This window comes from Strix uralensis, chromosome 5 (genome assembly GCF_047716275.1).
Source record: "Strix uralensis isolate ZFMK-TIS-50842 chromosome 5, bStrUra1, whole genome shotgun sequence".
Taxonomy (NCBI): Eukaryota; Metazoa; Chordata; class Aves; order Strigiformes; family Strigidae; genus Strix; species Strix uralensis.
In genome coordinates this window covers 6,977,939-6,983,938 of record NC_133976.1, presented here as the reverse complement: position 1 = coordinate 6,983,938, position 6,000 = coordinate 6,977,939, and the positions used below count along the sequence as shown (strand labels likewise).

The window sequence follows — 6,000 nt, the reverse complement described above, 5'->3', positions numbered from 1 at the left end:
GGATCAAAGTCATCCCTCTTGTGATGTGTGCACGATGCCAGGAGAGCTGGAATGGGCAACCCAGCCTATCCCGCCGGATGCATTTTCACACACAAGCCTGCGACGTTTACCTGTACTTCAATCCTCCAATACCGAATGCTGGTGGTTTGCCAGAGAAAACCATAAAAGCAGAACGGGCTTTTCGAATCGAGCGCCTCGGTAGTTCACGCAGCACAGTCTAGCAGCCAAAATAAATCTGAGGAGCATAAGGCCTGTTTTGTGTTCCCCCGCCCCCTTTTTTTCCCCCGCTCCTGCCAGGTGCCTCAGTGGCTCCCAGGCGACCGGCCGGGCAGAGGCCTGCGCTGGGTGTTGGTGGGAGCAGGGCTTGGCCCAGGGGCCAAACGTGTGAGTCTTGCTGGGCGCCCATCCCTACGGCTGCTGGTGCAGCCCCGGCCTCGGCGAGGGACGGCTCCCGGCGCTGCCCAGGCCTCGTTACGAGCTGAAGATGGCGGCGGCGGGAGCGGGGAGCGCGACGAGGTCGGGCACCTCCGCGCCTCGTTGTGAGCCCAAGATGGCGGCGGCGGGTCAGCCCTGTGGGACGGCGACGGGGGAGGGGCGGGGCGGGTTTCCATAGCGGCGGCCGCCGGTGTCACACCGGGGCACTTCCTGGTTGGAGGCCGCCGGTCCCGGGGCAGCAAGCAGGGAAGTGCCGCTGGGGAGGAGGTGGAGGGAGGCCCCGGAAGGAGGAGGAAGCCGAGCAAAGGTACGGGCGAGCTGGGACGTCCGGCCATTGTGCGGCCCCCCGGGGTGGGGGAGCGCCACGAGCGCGGCGGGGTGGCCGGCTGGACCCTTCCATTCGCGGGGGGCGTGCTGAGGGGGGGATGCCGCGCCGGAGCTCTCCATTGAGGCGGGCGGGGTGGGACCCAGTTCCTAGAGAGCTGAGGGGAGGCGGGCAATACCATCCTCCCCTGGGGGGAGCCCGGGCGGCGCGCACCACCCGCGGGGCTGGGGAGATGGAAGAGGCGGGAGCCGGCTCCCGGAGGGTACTGGGGTGCTTCAGACTGTTCCATTCCCAGCGAAGGGGTGTGTGTGTTTGGAGGGTCCTTACGCTTTCTTCGGGGGGCGGAGGGGGCAGCGTGTGGGGAGCTGTGGGCGGCCGGGGCTGTGCGGGAGGCAGCTGAGCCGAGTGTGTGGGGGAGCCCGAGGGAAGCCCTGTTGGAGATGTCCCTGGGTCCCATTGTAAGGCTTGAGTGAGGGGTGGCGGCGGCGGGGGGGCCGCCCCGGGGGAAGGCACCCCCAGGCTGGAGGGTGAGGGGTGCGCTCCCCTCAGGGCGTGGGGGGCTGTGGTGGCCTGGGCCTCTGCGGTCAGAATGGGGCTGAGGCGGTGGAGTGGGGAGGGGGGGGCAGGGCTGTGGGTCAGACACCCCTTGGGGCCTTCCTGAGGATCCCCCCTTTTCTGTCAAGGTGGGAGGCTGTAATATCAACCCTTGCTGGGAGCAGGGAGGTTTTGGATGGCTGAACCCTTGTTTTAACGTGACTTTCTGGCACTACTGCTTTGTGTACCTGCTCCCTCCTCTGCCTTTTGTAATACTTCAGGTGGTGAAAAAGCGCCAGGCTGAGCGTCGTGGCCTGTACAGGAGGGTCCACAGCCCTGCGTGCTTCCCACAGGCTGTGCTGCCAACAGACTCCAGTCTCCACAACCCTCTCTTAGTCCTTGGTCTGCTGGGACTGTCAGCAAAAGAGCCAATTATCAGATGTTTTGGGTTCATTCTGTGGCATGGATGGTTGCCTGTAGGAAACCACCGAAGCCTTTGAACTGCCAGCTGAATGAGAGTCAAGTGGTGACTTAAAACACTGTCACCAAACTCCTGTACCAGTCGTTTGCCCGCATACACTTGAGAATAACTTTCTTTGTGCTGTTTTGTGTTTGGAGCAGGCAGCTGCACAGAGAGCTGGCTACCAGTGTCGCTAGTTTTTAGCTTTCACTGAATTACAGTGGAATGAAGCACGCACGCATCTGCCTTGTTCACAACAAATTTATTTTGTGGAGGATCAGTTCAATTAGAATAAGTCTATTAAATAATTTTTCTCTATGGTTATTTAGCTTGAGGTGTACCCTGCAATCTAGAGCTGTTGTGTGACAGTCGAAACTCAAACTCGGCTAGGCGTATGTGTATTAAATACGGCAGCCAATCAGCAGTGCCTGAAACTAAAAGCAATTTGCTTCAGCGCTTTGTAGTGTAAATATTCCTGCTATGAACAAAGAGGAGGGTGTGTCATCGTGCTTGTTTCATTTGTACTTGTATGTGCTTCCTCATTTGTGGCCAGTCAATGATTCTGTGTAGGTACTTCAGCAGTAGTAGTCATATTTTGTTGTGAATTTTACATTTGCGTTTTCTTGAGCTGGGACGCTCAGAAGCTTGGTGCTATATTAGGAATTTTTATTATGTGCTTTTTAATAGCCGTGCTCTTAAGTGACTTTGTTCTGCTTGTTGTTACTGGTTATAACTTTGAAATTAATTCAACTTGGATGCAGTGTAAAATAAGTATTCAGTAGAACTGCCTCTTAACCGGCTGTTCTTTTGCCCTCTGATTATACAGCATGGAAACCAATCATTTTGGACTTAATGTTTTGCCAGCCAGCTATCTATAAAACTTTAAAACATGTGCTTCTGAAATCTCTGTATCTGTTTTCTTTGAGGGGCCATAACATTTGGGTTTAAAGAAGAAAGTAAATGACAGTAACATACTGATTTGTGCCAGGCAGGCTCTCTTAGACTATTTTGTCTTTGTGTGTGTGTGTGTGTTTAAACAGTGCAGTTGCGTGCTGCTCCTGTGATTTCTGGTTCTTGGGAACTGGGGATATAAATTCTTAATGTTAACTCCTTAGCATCTAAGTTAAACAGATACTACAATAACATACACGCAGACTAGACCTGAATCTTTAATTGCCAATTTAAAGGAAAATCTTTTCTCTGGATAGAGTCATAGTGCATAGAATTATAATATGCATATATGCAATATAAGGTAATTTACTTGCAATCTGGCTCATATTAATTATCCTGAAACAGAGTATTGGGTAAAAAAAGAGACCTGGCACTAGGTGTGGAAACAGATAATTGAATGTATAATTAGTGTGCCTGAATTTGAAGTTGTAAAGAGCTTCTCTCACTTCAGGTATTCCTTTCAAATCTAAGTTAAAATGCTGATAGTTTCACAACTACTTAAGGTGAATGCCACCAAGGGCTAGTAGATATGTGTTGGTAGAGGAAACAGGGGATGGAATACAAGGGTTAGCTCTTCAGGAAAAGAGAAAGATCTAAGGTATGTGTGTGGGGTTTTTTTATAGCCTTTTTAATTGCAAGGGAGAGCATGAAGGATGACAGATACTAAAAAGACAGTTTTTCCAAGATGGTATCTTTCATCAAGACACTTAACAAGTCATATTCTTTCTCTGTTGTGTAATATGTGGTAGTGTTTCTGTGCAGGAGAGAACACTATAAGCGTTGAAATTGTTGACTGAGAGAGCTAAGTGGTAACTGTTTAGTTTCTAACACATATCCTTAGGAAAAGTATCAATATTGTAATGCAATAGAAAGTACAGACTTTCTGATACTTGGTAGTATGGACTTTTCCTGACTTTTCAATACTGCTTGCTATTGCTATACTTGAAATTATAGATAAAAGATGAAACTTTCCCTTTTTAGGAACTTAAGCACTTTCAAATAGTCCAAGTAAATGGCCTTCAGCAAAATGATGAAGTTGTGAACAAGGGAAATTTTGTAAAGTACATATACAGTGTTATTACAAAGACAAAAACTGAATTTAACCAGAAGTCCATATTGACCAATAAACAGATATTAGCAATAGCTAAGCAAAATATTTAGGCACAGGAGGCAAGATAGGAGTAACATTTGGAGTTCAAGTTGCTGTGGTGTACTGAAACATTCACTTTTCATGGTTATGACACATGCTTTTAGGTAGTATGTAGCTGCTATATTCTCCCCTACTTCTTTCCTTAGTGTTACATGACTAGATTTTTATAAATGATATGGTGCATAATTATGCTATTATTAGCCTTAAGTGGTTTTCAGAACTGATGTTTTGTTTTTATCTAATGAACAGCTTTTTCCTGTACATACACACAATAAAATGTCATGTAACTTGATGTCTGTGAGGCAAAGTATTTTTAGTTCGTATTTAGAAAACTAAGGTGAAACTGTGCCTTTGAAAAATCAAGTTGAATGGGAGACTCCAGTCTTCCAGTTGACTCTGCATATGATTGAAGAACAATTTGGGCCCAAAGGTAGTATGGAGCTCTGGTCATAAGTGCTTTGGACCTGGGTTAAGGGCCATCTGCGTGACTCATTTGGGGTTCTTAACATAATAACTGTAATTAACCCAGTAAATAATTAAATGTCATGTAAGTTATATTTGCTAATTTTGATATGAGTAATCAAAAGGAAGCTGACAAGACTGCAGTTGTAATGATATGTTTTAACCAGACACTTTTTTTTTTTTATTAGGCTGTGTGTGCTTAGATATTTAATTCATCAGCCATTCATAGAGAATTGGCAGACCTGCAGTTCAAACCGTTCTTCGGTGATTGCACTATCTAATGGCTTTGTGTTCACCTGTGGTTTTTTATAATGTTTGCATATGTATTTCTTCAGCATGATACCATTTTCTTCCCCTATTAAGTCTCTTCCCTGCATTACTTTTTCAGTGCAAAAGAAGTTGGTTTTAACTTTCAGTCTGCAGTGTTACCAACGGCTTCCTTTTGACAGTTGGATTTTTTTGTGGTGTGTGGGTGGTTTTGGTGGTGGTTTTTTGCTTTGTTGGGGTGTTGTGGGTTTTTTTTTCTGTTTTGGTGGGTGGTTTGTGTTTTGTTTGTTTTTTTTTTTTTTTTTTTTTTTTTTAAACGAACCAGGTTTTAGCAATGGATACAGGAGCCGCCTTCTGATGTGAATCCAGTCCTGTGATAGTTCCTCTACTGCTTTGGCATGTGCTGTAAATCTGTAAACGTTATGTGAAGTTATACTTTAAGAAAAGTTAGATCACTTCTTTTGTCTTTTTGTTTTATTTTATTTTCTTAAAACATTAAGAGATCTGGGCAGTTGAGACTGAAATCTGAGTCAGCACAAGGTATTGTCTGGCTGGATTAGCACAGGTGGTCAGGTTCAGCAAGTTCTAATTGGCTCTGAAAAGAGGAGATAAATTGCATAATATTCCTTAATTTACAGAAACTCCATTTGTGCAGGTATTAGAAGAAAACTCTTTATAGCTTAATCGGTATGTCTGTTTTTTTCTTTTCATCTCAGTTGTGAGGTGAAGTTATTTCCGTTTAACTGTTCTATCAGACTTGTATAAACTTGCTTTTAGCAGCAGGATGGAGATCATATAATAATTTTTCCAAAATGTACTTGCTGTGCTGTAATTTTTGGAGCTTGTCCTCTATGTTTTGCTTTGGGGAGAGCCAGGCATATTATTAGTGAATCCATATCTGCCCTACTTGGATATCTTTTTTTTCATTTTGATTATGAGTTGACTGATCTGATGATTTACAGTGGCTAGAAATGGTAACTTTTTCAGGTTTTGTTTCTGAGGAGAAAGTGTTGGATAGTAAACTTACTTGTAGCTCTTGTGTTTTAAAGAGTATATTGCATCTTCTTGCTAGCTGAGGCTGCTGAAGGAAAGTACTATTTTGATGGTATTTTCGGTTACTATATCCATATTGTAGTCTCGTACTTTTAACTTCTTAAGAATGTTTGTTATCTTTTGGGAGCAGTTATATTTTATGAACTAGTATATGCATGCAAGTTTAGAATATGAATGTTTTGAGTTCATAAACTTCAAAATATATCCATAAGCGGTAAAGTTCCTCAGTCATAACAAATACATCCTTGTGTTCCTTTTTTTAACAAGGAGGATGAAAAGGTAGTAGGAAAGACAGTTTATATATAAACATTTATTCTAGTTATTTGAAGTTGAAAAAATGATTTGTCTCTTTATTTTCCTACC

The 6,000-nt window shown here is 44.6% G+C and overlaps 1 protein-coding gene across 4 annotated transcripts in view; it reads left to right on the top strand.

Moving 5' to 3' along the window:
• The first annotated feature begins 654 nt into the window (after positions 1 to 654).
• Positions 655 to 6,000, top strand: part of USP6NL (USP6 N-terminal like) — a 133,054-nt gene continuing 127,708 nt past the window's right edge. For 2 of the 4 annotated variants that reach the window (XM_074869751.1, XM_074869748.1), the window contains exon 1: positions 655 to 742. The gene's annotated coding sequence lies outside the window, so the exon portion shown is untranslated. Of the gene's footprint in view, positions 743 to 2,834; positions 4,998 to 6,000 lie in introns of those variants that run through there. The other 2 variants (XM_074869750.1, XM_074869749.1) reach the window with 2 other exon arrangements.